The sequence below is a fragment of the Cebus imitator genome, unplaced genomic scaffold (genome assembly GCF_001604975.1).
Source record: "Cebus imitator isolate Cc_AM_T3 unplaced genomic scaffold, Cebus_imitator-1.0 Scaffold21, whole genome shotgun sequence".
In the NCBI taxonomy this organism is placed as follows: domain Eukaryota; kingdom Metazoa; phylum Chordata; class Mammalia; order Primates; family Cebidae; genus Cebus; species Cebus imitator.
This window is the reverse complement of record NW_016107336.1, coordinates 7,200,190-7,213,282: the sequence shown is the minus strand read 5'-3', so window position 1 is coordinate 7,213,282 and position 13,093 is coordinate 7,200,190.

The window sequence follows — 13,093 nt, the reverse complement described above, 5'->3', positions numbered from 1 at the left end:
TTGTATGTACACCTGCTGTACAAATGCTTGCTCAATACCTGCTGAGGTTAGAAATCAGTGGTAGAGGAAGTGGTTATATGGGCTCAGGAGTTTAAATTTGAAAAAGCACATTCGACCTCCCACATTTGGATCTTTACAGAATGTAATGCCAGATAGGTTCTTCTTGCCCATTGCGTAGATAAGGCTAACTTCCTGAGACAAGAGGATTGCAGTAGAGAAAGAATTTAATAATCACATGGCCAGCCAAGTTGAAGGATGGGAGTTATTAATCAGATCAGCTTCCCTGAGAATTCAAAGGCTAGAGTTTTTCAAGAATAATTTAGTGGGCAGGGGGATAGAGAACGTGTAATGCTGACTAGTTGGGTTGGGAATGAAATCACAGGAGGCTGAAGCTGTCTTCTTGAGTCGCTTCCTGGGTAGGAGTCACAAGACCAATTGAACCTGTTTCTTGGTATGTGTTGCTGGTCTAGATGATGCCAGCTAGTCTAACAAAATGCAAACTTTGAAAGATACCTCAAACACCAGTTCAAAGTTTTACAATAGTGATGTCATCTATAGTAGCAATTGGGAGGTTACAAATGTTGTGACCTCTGGCCACATGACTCCTGAGCCATAATTCTAACTTGCAACCAATTTTTTAGTTTTACAAAGACAGTTTCAGTCCCTGAATAAAGAGGGGATTAATTTTGGGAAGGGGCTTTTATAGTCTTCATTTTAAAGATCAATTATAAACTAAATTCCTCTCATAGTTAGCTTGGCCTATGCCCAAGAATGGCAAAGACAGCTTTTATTTATTTATTTTTTTTTTGCAAAGGCAGTTTCAAAAAGGGTTTTAGATTCATAAGAATATTTCTGTTTTTAATCATGTTTTATACTGGAATCAACATTTGTAGCTTATAGTAGAATAACTTGGGGAACTTCAGTATATTCCTCTTTGAGGCTGAAAGTAAATTAAAAAAATAAACTGGAACTCAGATGGTCTGCAGATATGGCTGGTTTAAAAAGCCTCAGGATTCCTCTCCCTCTTCCCCCTATTGAGGTTGAGTGCCTTCTTTTCTGGGGACAAGGAGGATTTCTTTCCTGTCTGCTAGACATTTGTGTATTACAGTCCTCTGATTCCTGTCCTAGATCTTTATGAATAACACAGCTGCATTCTGCATTTGTATTTCGTAATTTCTACTGGTAAATTTTGGAGGAGTAAAGGTAAGAGTTAGCTTGGGTGGGAAGTAATTATAGTTACCCATTTTATGCCCAATTTTTATCTTCTAAAGGGGTGAAGAGAGAATGAAGGCCTTCGGATGGTTATAATTATAAACCTATGGGTGCTCCTGGAGAGAGAAGCTATACAAACGGACGTGAGCTGTTCTCCCCTCCCTGTGTATAAGGACTGGAAGAAAACTGGAGAAAAACAATTTTAGGAGCTTAAAGGGACTTTGTTCAGTATTTGCATTTCCCAAGATTTCAGGTAATCTGAGGGGATTTCATTCGGATATTATGTAACGAAATGCAGAGCTAATTTTAGAATTTATTATTCATCCATCAATTAGATCAGGAAGTTATTTAATATCCCCCCAAAAACAATTTTCTGGGCTTCCTGTTTCAGTCACTTTGCTATGATGAGAAGGCAGGAGGAAACTTCACCTTGGAATGGGGTCATGATGCACAGTGAGCTTCATCTGTGTCGTGAGGAAAGCATGTGGCTGAGGCTGCTTCAGCAAGGAAAGAGGGAACACAAGTGACTCTGAGATTTTTATTTTCTTCCTCTGCTATGTTATTTGGCTTTTTCGTTAGAGTCTATCAATTTGTTGCAGATGTGATTTTTATGTCCATACTGTTTTTATTTTTATCTCTAGGGACCAGATGACCCTCATCTTCCGGTGACGGATTGTATTGCTATTTGTGATAGATTGTGTTATTGTGGAAAATATTGTCTTTCTCTGAAGTGCCCTCCTGTAGTGTCTGTTCTGCTGGAGGGTTAGATATCCCTGCCCTGCTCCACTCAGGTATGGCCATGTGACTTGCTTTGTCCAAAGGCGTATCAGTGAAAGTGATGTATGAGGCTTGTGAACAGAAAATCTAAGGGTTCCTATGTGATTTTACAATAGCTCTTTCTTTCTGCTACAAACCAGCCAGGTCACAAACAGTCAGCTCCAACCATATGAGCCCCAGGGTGAAGCTGACCTGGAGAAGCCCTATAGTTGATCTGTGAGGGACCAGACTTGGGGTCATTTGTTACTGCAGCACAACAGCTTAACCTGACTGATGTAGTGAAAATATTTGGCCCCATTTAGTGAAAATAATTTTTGTCCTTCTACCTTTTTGTCTAATTTCTTCTCATGGAAATAAAATCATCATATTCAAGGACACTTTTTCCAGGCCAGTGTGCTGGCTTCGAAATAAACTGTGTAGTCACTCACTGAAAAAAACGAGTCTCTTACCTCATAATACACACCAGTTCATTTCTAGAAAAGCAGAGACTGGGTGCTTCACAGAGGCTAGGATCACATTGGCCTTGCTTGTTGCTGTATCTCTGATGCTTGGCAAAGTGCTTTGCCCATAATGCTCAGTAATTATTGGTTGAATGAATACTGAATAACTGAATAAAGAAGAAATCAGGTGTCTGTCTCCCTTCTCATGGGTCAGACAAGACCATAGGTGGCATTTTGTATTTAAACAATTATTTTCATGTTTAGAATTATACAAGCAAGTTAAGTCAAATACAGAACTCAGAGGCAAAAGTGGGTCTAAAGAAGTTGATGAGGGTCACACCAGGTGTCACAGCCCCAAATGTGACTCAGATCTACGCAGAAAGCATGAATGAGACAGGCTGGATCACTACAGCACACAAATATACACCCTCTCCTTTCTCTTGAAACATGGTTCTCTTAGTCTAAATTTCGTTGTATTTTGATAGGGATGTGTGAGAGAAACACTTTTCTAACATAACTCTAAGAAAAATAAAAGCAGGAATATAATGACAATCAGTTCCTCGTGGTCAGCCTTGGATTCTAGGGGACAAAAGTGGTGACCTGACCTGCACACATCCCGTCAAAAGGAGTCAGGGATTTCTCAGCTCCTGTTGAGTACTGTGTGTCACGCTGTGGACCGTGGGCCCAGTGTTCCCAGAGCATTAGAATTTTCAGGAGAATCTCATAGTCTGGATTTTGGTTTTGAATTGCCCAATGTTTAAACGTTGGCAACAAAAAAAATGAGACTAAGTTTGATGTAGGTTAACGTAATGCAGCCCAATAAAATATTTTGCAGGGCAGATTTCATCCATGGGCGACCAGTTGCAACTTCGGACCTTGGCCAGTTTTTACAAGGGTGGCTTACGAGGTAAAAGCTGTGGACTTCAATATGAAATTTGCCTGGCGTGTACGTGGTTTTTAGATGACACCTGGAGGAGAAGCTGTTTTGAAAGTCCCCAGCTAAATCGGGGTTCCAGTACCAGAGCGGCTCATGGCTCTGCCCAGGGGGAGGTAGCTATGGGTGTTTACAGTGTGCCTCTCTCAGTGTACTATACCTGGTTACGTGGTAGACGGCCTGATGCCTAGAGGTTCAACCTGTGACCAGGGAGCCTCACACATGGGAAGCTTGTTTATACTGGCAGGCATCCTTGTGGCTCTTATCTGACCCATGTCTGTTTATGCCTGCCTGACCGTCACTCTGGCCCTGGATGTCTGACTTCATTCTTTCCAGTGTCCCAGGGAAGCCCCTGGTTCTTCAGATGGAATGTGCAAATTCAATACATCAACAAAGAGGAAACAAGTTTAAAGATTTTTACTTGCAGATCCTGAGCAAGGGGGTCACAATGCGTTAGGGGGGCAGTCTTTTGTCCTGGGTCACCTAAGGCAGTAAAGAAGGCTCAGGCAAAGAGAGAGCAAGAGAGTGAGAGAATGAGAGCATGAGAGCGAGCATGTGGCAACTAGAGCACATATAAGAGAAAAATGTGGATCACTTTAAGTTCCCGGGCAAATGTCTGAATAGTCTGTTTAAAAGAAGTGGCAGGAACACAGGGATCCCAGTCTGCCAGGTGGAAGAGATATCTCTAAGTTCTTATCTCTGGCCACTGGCTTGAGCCATTTGGGTGTGGTGTGGGACTGGAAAAAGTGTCCAGGATGACTCAGGCCTGCTTCTGGTATGAGAAAGTTTTTTTTTTTTTTTTTTTTTTTTTTGAAGATGGGGTTTCGCCATGTTGGCCAGGCTGGTCTTGAACTCCTGACCTCAGGTGATCCGCCCACCTCGGCCTCCCAATGTGCTAGGATTACAGGCGGAGAAAGTTAAACTCGTATTCAAAATGAATGCCAAGGCAAAATAAAGCCCTGAGAATTCACCACAAAGGCTGACGCCAGTTTCCATTGCCCCAAACTGCAGATTGGTGACTCATCACCTGAGCTGCCACAGGGACAGCGGGAGGCTGCTGTGTGTCCTTTCTGATTCTCTCCTCTATTCAGGCCAAGGTCGTTTGACTTTGAGTGTTTCTAAGATTAAATAGGAGATGTGGGCACTAAATTATATATTCAGAGTGTCCTTGCTGGAATGAAAAGTTTTAATTTTGTGTAAGTGTGTTTGTTTATTTTTTTCTTGTTTCTCTCTAACAGATAATATTAGGAAATGTCCAATCTCCTCCAAGGGAAACAATATTGGCCTGGATGAAAATGCAGAGTTCGTGGTCCTAGGACATAGAAAATTCTAGAAGAGGAGAGAAAGACCTGCGTGGGAGGAGGCGTCCTTGCTGTTTTCAGCTTTCTAAGATTGGAGAGGTGGGTACCACAGCAGTGGCCACTGCCTGAAGATGTCCATGATTTTGTGAACAGTTCCTGAGTGATGGAGCTTAAAGAGGACTGTTGTCCTGTTTGGAGCCACCCAGCATCACTGGAACACCTGCCCTTTTTGCGCTTTGCAATTTCCCATCATTTAAAATCCACCTCCTGAAGGTAGAAGGCAGAGTTCACCCTCCTGGCCTCTCCAACAGCTGGTGCTCAGGGCTCTGAGCAGGGCTTTGGGTGATAGGGGTTTCTTCTGTTTGTGCCTCCAGATCCCCTCTCTGCCATGCTTTACCTATTCTGTACCCAGGAGGCTGACTTGGATGGACTATATTACCAAGGTTTCCTTGCCTCTTGCTTCTGGTTGGGTTTGGCCAATGGGAGCAATAGCAGGCAGTTGGAGAGAGGGAGGAGAGGGCAGTGGGGGCATAAACCCCCAGCTCCGTCTATGCTGAGAAGTGTTCCTGCTGTTGTTACATTTCTATATCTAAGAGCCCAGCTTGGAAAGGGAAGCTCTCATCAAGTTCCTGAATAGCTCCCTTCTCTTGGCCCTTCAGATCTAGGTGCAGTAATGGTTCCCACTGTTGCCAGTTTTGGGGTGCTTTACCACCCTTTCCCACACCATTGCAAACAGCCCCTAATAAACTTTCTGAAGTTATCTTTCTCAGTGTGCCATCTTTTTCGCTGGAACGCTCACTGATTCCTTTTGTTCATAAGATCTTTGCCAAACCTTTACCCAAAAGCTTGTGACAGAATAGAGCTGGAATATCGTGATGGTTAATTGTATGTGTCGATGTGGCTGGACCGTGGCATCTAGACATTTGGTCAAACATTATTCTGGATGTTTTTGTGAAGGTTTTTTTGAATGAGATTAATAGTTAAATTGGGACTTTGAGCAAATCAAATTGCCCTTCATTGCATGGTGGGCCTCATCCAATCAGTTGAAGGCCTGAATAGAAAAGTCTAGCTTCTCCCCAAGCAAGAGGGAATTTTGCCAGCAGATGGCCTGTGGACTCCACCTGCAACACTGGCCCTTCTCTGGGTCCCACGCAACTGCCTTTGGACGTACTGTAAGTCTTCCCAGCTGTTCTATCCCATCAGATTTTGTATCTGCCAAGCCTTCTCAGTCATGTGAGCCCACCCCTTAAAATAAATCTCTCACCTTTTGGGAGGTTAAGGCTGTGAGGTGGAATTTCTGGCACAGATATGGCAGTGGTGTGAACTCATAGATGCTGCTTGGTGGCAGTGATAGTGATAACATTTTTGTCATCAGACTAGTTCTACAGTGTGGGTTTAGGAACTGTTCCCGGAAGCTCATCTCAAGCCTGTTTCTCCAGACTTCCAGAGGATTTTGTGAACTACTTACCATCCTTTGAAAAATCTCTTTTGCTTATTCAGAGTCTAGCTTTAACTAACCATCATAGAAGCATGGAAGAACGATGGTTTGATTAAGGTCAAATTAAAAACAAAGTTTGGTTTATGTTTATTGTCCTAAACAGTATTTATCAAATATAGCTTTATGGCATTGAACTAATTCATTTTTTCTTGCAATAAGCAATAAATAGACTGCCATTCAGCTGTACGATTATTTCTTCCTTTGGGGTGTAATATACTTTTCCAGACTGGCACAAATAAAACTACTCAAGCATATTGTTATCATTCCTCATTTAATTTCACTTCGAACAGCCCTGCAACCTTAATTTAGCATGAAGAAGCAAATGCGATTGTGTTCAAGACACTGCGTTCTAAAATGGTATGTGCATATTGGTCTGTGTTCCTTTTCCTCCTTCTCTTTATATAAATATGAAGTTAAGCTTGCAGTTTCTGTGATGTTTGTGGAAGGATTAATTTCTACAAAACAGAAGATTTAAAAACCTGCCTAAGGAACAGTACCTACTTGTGGGGAAATTCAACCAATTGTTTTTGTTTCTGATGTAATAATGTCTTAACTTTTTGGCTCCCATGGGAATGCATGAAAGGATGAAATTTTTGAGAAAATACGATTCTCTTCTTGTTATATGGATTAACTAATGTCTTTGTCCCTAAATTGAGCATCTTTTGTTCAACATTCTTTTAAGTGTAACAATAGTTTTATTTTCAAATATAGAATTTTATTTATTTTTTATTTTTTGAGGCAGAGTTTTGTTCTTGTCACTCAGGCTGGAGTGCAATGGTGTGCTCTTGGCTCACTGCAACTTCCGCCTCCCAGGCTCAAGTGATTCTCCTGCCTCAGCCTCTCTAGTAGCTGGAATTACAGGTACGCCTACCACCACACTTAGCTAATTTTTTTGTATTTTTAGTAGAGATGCGGTTTCGCCATGTTGGCCAGGCTGGTCTCGAACTTCTGACCTCAGGTGATCTGCTCACCTGGACCTCCCAAAGTGCTGAGATTACAGGTATGTGCCACAGTGCCCAGCCTCATCTGTGTCTTTTTGTGGCTTGATAACTATTTTTTTATACTGAATAATATTTCACTGTACAGATGGACTGCAGTTATTATTTATCCATTTACCTATTGAAGGACACCAACTGTGGGTTTTCCCTTTAATTTTTAACAATTTTTTTAAATTAAAAAATTTAAGGCTGAGAGTTAGAATTCCTGGCATGGATGTGGCAGTGCCACAAACTGTATGATTATTGCCTGATGCCAGTAGTGGTGGTTACAGTTTCCTCATCACACTAGATGTCACAGGGTCCATATTTAATTTTAATAGCTCTGTATATCACGTTCAGGCTAAATAGCATAGTTAAGAGCAGGACATGGGCACAAGCAAATTTATGAATTTAAGTTTCTTTTTTTTTTATCATTTATTCTGCAGAGATAAACTTGATCTCTTTGCTGCTCCCCAAGGCACAATTTAAAAAATATATTTCGCTCCAATTGTATTAATAAGAAATATTTTAACTGCTTATGCGTGGCACCCCAAGAGACCACAGGTGAGGACTCTATTTCACCTATTGTCCTAGCCATCATCAAATAGGAAAATTGAAACCTTTCCAGGTAGTTCGAACAGAGAGGGATGTAACACAGGGAATTGGTTGCGAAAGTCCTGCAATGACTGGAAAAGCAACAGGAGGAAGATAACGTTGCCTGGAAGTCAGGAAGCTGCTTCTAGCAGAAAACACATTCTGAAAAGACAAAGGAATTGTCAGAACCAGATTCAGGTGTCACAAAATTTTAGAATTATCATGTGAGGAATTTAACGATGATTAATATGCTAAGGGTGCTAAAAGAAAAAGTATATAACATGCAAGAACAGATAAATAATGTAAGCAGAAAGATGTAATCTCTAAAAAAGCATCAAAATTAAATACTAGACATAAAAAAACGTGACAGAAATGAGGAATGCCTTTAATGGACTCATCAGTAAATTGGACACGGCTGAGGAAACAGTGGGCTTAAGGATGTGTTCATAGAAACTTGCTGAACTGAAAAGCAAAGGGAAATAAGAATGAAAAACTGGAACAGAATATCCAAGAACTCTAGGATGATTACAAAAGGTAGAACATACATGTAGAGGGACTACCACAGGAAAAAAAGAGAAAGGAACAGAAAAAATGCTTGGAGTAATAATGTCTGAGAATTTTCAAAAATTAATGACAGACAACAAACCGCAGATCCAGGAAGTTTAGAGAACATCAAGTAGGATACATAGTAAGACAAAAACAAAACAAAAACCCTGACACCAAAGCTCATCATATTCAAACTACAGAAAAGTAAAGACAGAAAATCTCCAAAAAAGCCATGGGAAGAAAACCACCTTACCTATAAATAACGAGGATGAGAATTACTCTAGACTGCTCTTCAGAAATAATCCAAACAAGAAGAGTGTGAAGTAAAATATTTAAATTGTTGAAAGAAAAAAGCTATCCACCTAGAATTCTGTGTCTAGAAAAATTATCTTTTAAAAGTGAAAAAGAAATAAGACATTTTAGATAAAAGTTCCAAGACATGCCTTGGAAGAAATGTTAAAAGAGTTTCTGTGAAGTGAAGGAAATAATATATGTCAGAAAGTCAGATCTACATAAAGGAAGGGTGGTAGAGAAGGAATTATGAGGGTAAAATAAAACCTTTTCTTATTCTTAATTGCTCTAGCAACAGTTAAAAGTTTGTTCAAAATAATAATATATTAGATGATAGAACTTATGGATAAGTTACACAAAGGACAGCAGTTTTATAAGGGATGGAAGGGAGGCACTGAGCATACTCTAAGATAATTATACTACCTATGAGGTAGTATAGTGTTGTTTGAAAGTGGACTTAGATTAGTTGTAAATGTATATTGCAAACTCTAGCAACCACTAAAAAATCTTAAAAAGAAGCATAATTGATATGCTAAGAGAGAAGAGAAAATAGAATGGTATAAAATGCTCAATTAAAAGCAGAGAAGGCAGAAAAGGAAGGAAATACCAAAAAAAGAGATGGCATGAACAAAGGCTACACATAGAAAACAGTTACAAATGTGGTAGATATTCATCCAAATATACCAAAATCCCTGTAAATGTAATTGGTCTAAATACACTAATTAAAAGACAGAGACTGCTAAAGTGGATGCAAAATAAGACCCAACTACATACTGTCTTACAAGAAACTCACATTAAATATGAAGACCCAGGTAGTGTTTAAATAAAGAGATGGAGAAAGTTCTGCCATGCTAACACTAATTAAAAGAAAGCTAGAGTAGTTATATTAACTTCAGACATAGCAGACTTCAGAGCAAGGAAAATTATCATGGACAAAGAAGGGCATTACATAACAATAAAGGGGAAAATTTTTAAGAAGACATAACAATCCTTAATGCGTTTGCACCAGAAAACAGACTGTTAAAATAAATTATACAAAAATGGAATGATTGCAAGAAGAAATAGACAAGTCCACTACTATAGTTGGAGACTTCAAATACATATAGAAAATACTAATAGAACTCACTTAGGCATTTTCAAGAAAAGGGAATTTATTACAAAATGCACATGGCTATACATTATAGCTTGCATCTAGACTTCATTTTAGAAGCTCTATTTTTCCCTGCATGTCCTGCTAATTAGTGTATATCTTCCTTCCCCTTCCCCTTCCCCTTCCCCTTCCCTCCCACCCTCCCTCCCTTCCTTCCTCTCTCTTTTTCTCTCTTTCTTTCTTTCTTTTTCTCTCTCTCTTCCTCCTTCTCTCCTTCCTTCCTTCCTTCCTTCCTTCCTTCCTTCCTTCCTTCCTTCCTTCCTTCCTTCCTTCCTTCCTGTCTTGCTCTGTCACCCAGGCTGGAGTGCAATGGCATAATCATGGCTCATTGCAGCCTCAACCTCCCAGGCTCAAGTGTTCCTTTCACCTCAGCCTCCCTAGTAGCCGGGCCCACAGAAGCATGCCACCATGCCTGGCTAATATTTAAGTTTTTCGAAGAGACATTGCCCAAGCTGGTCTCAAACCCCTGAGCTCAAACATTGCTCCCACTATACTAGGATTACATGCATCAGCCACTATGCCCGGCTGTGTCTCTTTTTCTATCGCAACTGTCTAGATCTTGGTACTAATTCCTGAGTGAGAATCTGATGGGTCAGTTCTATCATGGACTATCACCAAACTGTAGATTGACTGCCAACTGTCCCCCATATTCCCTCAGCATCGCCATTTCAGTAATTGTCAGTATTGGGCTGCTCTTGTACCTGCAACTCTCTGCTTGAGGGCTTTCTCTTGGCCCAAGCTTGTGGGCGAGTCTGGCAGTGCTGGGGACGTGGTCTAATCAGTGGCAGATGATATTGGTGGATATGGCAGATTGTTTGAGTTGAAAGTACCGACTCTTAAACCCTGTCTGAATCCATGCTGCCTGCCTTAAGACTTTGCCATTTCTCTCACTAAAGAGAGGGCATCGATTTTCCCATCACTCAAATAAGGGCGTCATGTGATTTTCATTGGTCTATAGGGTATTAGCAGACTTGCTGTAAGCAGAGGCTTGTGAAAGTCCTTGTGCATTTCTGCTTTCTCTGCTCTTCCTCTGTGACTGCCCTGAGAACATGTCTGGGCTAGCCTGCGTAGGAATGAGACATACGGAGCAGCCAAGGCCTTTGTAGAACAATTGACAGTCCTGACCCCTGGGCATGTGAGAGACAGCCAAGCGAAGATCAGCAGACCCAACTAGCCAATCCACAGCTGGACTGCAGATGCATGAGTGAGCTTAGCTGAGATTAAAAGAAACTGCCCAGCTGACCTGCGGACTCCTAAGCAGAATAAATGGTTATTTGAAGCTGCTAGATTCTCCTTGAACTCTAAGCCTGGAGGCTTCGTAATCCAGGGAGGAGAGGTTTGGTTCTTACTTCTTTAGCAAGAGATAGGTTTGAGCATTAGACATTGTTGAGGAGGAAGATTTTTCTAAATTTCTTTAGATTTATTTGTTTACCATAGCAAAAGCCAGTCTCCCTAGACTTTCTCTGATTTAGTAAAAAAGGAAATAATTATCCCCATCTAGGCCTAGCCTCAAAGCTAGAATTGAGAAGAAGGAGAATATGACACAGAGAAAGCCTGTCCCTTCTGGTGAGCTGTTTGAGGGAATAAGAGGAGTCAGAAAGTGTGAGAGGCTGAGGCAGAAAAAGGAGCCCTTTAGACAGGGAGGTCCTGAATTTTCTCTCCCATGAAGATGAGGAACACCGTTAGAGGAAGCTGTGCAACTCTGAGGGAATCACTGTCATTCACATGAAGACACCTGAACCCCCTCCTTCTTGTACCCAACTGCCATTTTGGAAAGAAACGATTGTGCATATGTGCGTTGGATGTGTATGTACGTGTGACGGGGGAGTGCTGAACATTAAACGGAGACTGAGAAGGATGGTGGCCACTCTTGGGGGAAGATGTCTTTAGCTCTCATGCTCTCATGGTTGCAAAATGGCTGTGATATCTCCATGTAGCGTGTCTGTGCTCCACACAGGATAAAGCTGAATCTTTTAAAGAGCTTTCCTGGAAGTCACAGACAGCAAATTCCATTTATATCTCATTGACCAGGACCGAGTCACATAACCAAATCCTGCTGCGAGAGAATCTAAGGAGATCAATATTTTTAAGTGGACACGTTGTCAACCTAAACAAAAACAGGATTCCGTGAGGAACTAATGAACAGACTTTGGGTAGGTATATATGTTAGGGTAATGCTTGCCGGTTTAACAATGAAACTCTACAATTTCAATGCGTAACATGACAGAATTTATTTCTAGGCCATTAAAAGTCCCATGTGGGTGTTCTGTCAACGGTCAGCCTGTTATCATGGGGCACTGCCATTCTCTAGGGCAAGGGGGTGTTCTTCATTCATTGGACAGATGGGAAGGGAGGGTAGAGAAAGTACCCAGTTCCGTAGCCACCATGACCTAGAAATGGCACATATCACTTCCACTTACATACCATGGGTGAAAACTAGTTTCAGGGCTCTATCTAGAAGCGAGCAATCCTGGGGGAGTTTCCTGCCTGGGTATCTGCTTCCAGTCACAACTTTATATTTAGAAAGGAACATAACATTTATTTCTCAGTTTATTCTTTTTATTTGCCTATATTGTGTATACTGGATAACCGACTTTAAACAAACTTTTAATTAAAGCATAGAATATAATCATAAATATGCTTATATGACAAACATATAGTCCAATGCATTTTTTACAAACTTAACACACCTATGTGACCAGTGTCTAGATATAGAAACAGAAAATAATTAGTACTTCAGAATCTCCTCTGGGGAGGATCAGTTTCTCTGTGCATAGTTAGCTGTTGCGGCAGAGACGGTCAGCAGTGTCTGCCGCAGTCACTATCAGCAGGAAATTTATATTTTCAATTTATCTATGTTGCTTATTAAGTGCCATATCAATCACTGGTGCAATTTGGTGGCTCAGTTTGATGGGAGTTTAAGCAAACAACTCTGTGTATGACCAGTCATAGGTCAGGGTACTGCCGTGTCCTGAATTGGTTCAATTTCTTGTGGCCTGTTGCATATTCAAAGGGTGCAGGTAACGGAAACCACCCTTGCAGATAAACAATGCTACGAATGTTTTCCGTTTTGCCTGATACATGACAGTGGTTTTGGGTTCTAAGTAACTAGTGGCGATGTTCTTTAATGGTCCCTACAAATCAAATGCCCAAAGCAAAATATTTCTCCTTAAAATACAGCTGAAATTGTAAGTACATTTGTATTGTGGCGTTTACATAAATGTGAATGAGGCCAGCAAGCATACAGGAGCTAGTTAAGTGTTTCACAGGCTTGTGTTAGTCTGGTAGGGTGTTCATTATGGCTTAGTTTCATCAGGCCTAGTCTTAATGAGATCCTCGTATAGGCAAATGTGCAAAGGGCTGGGTGGGCACC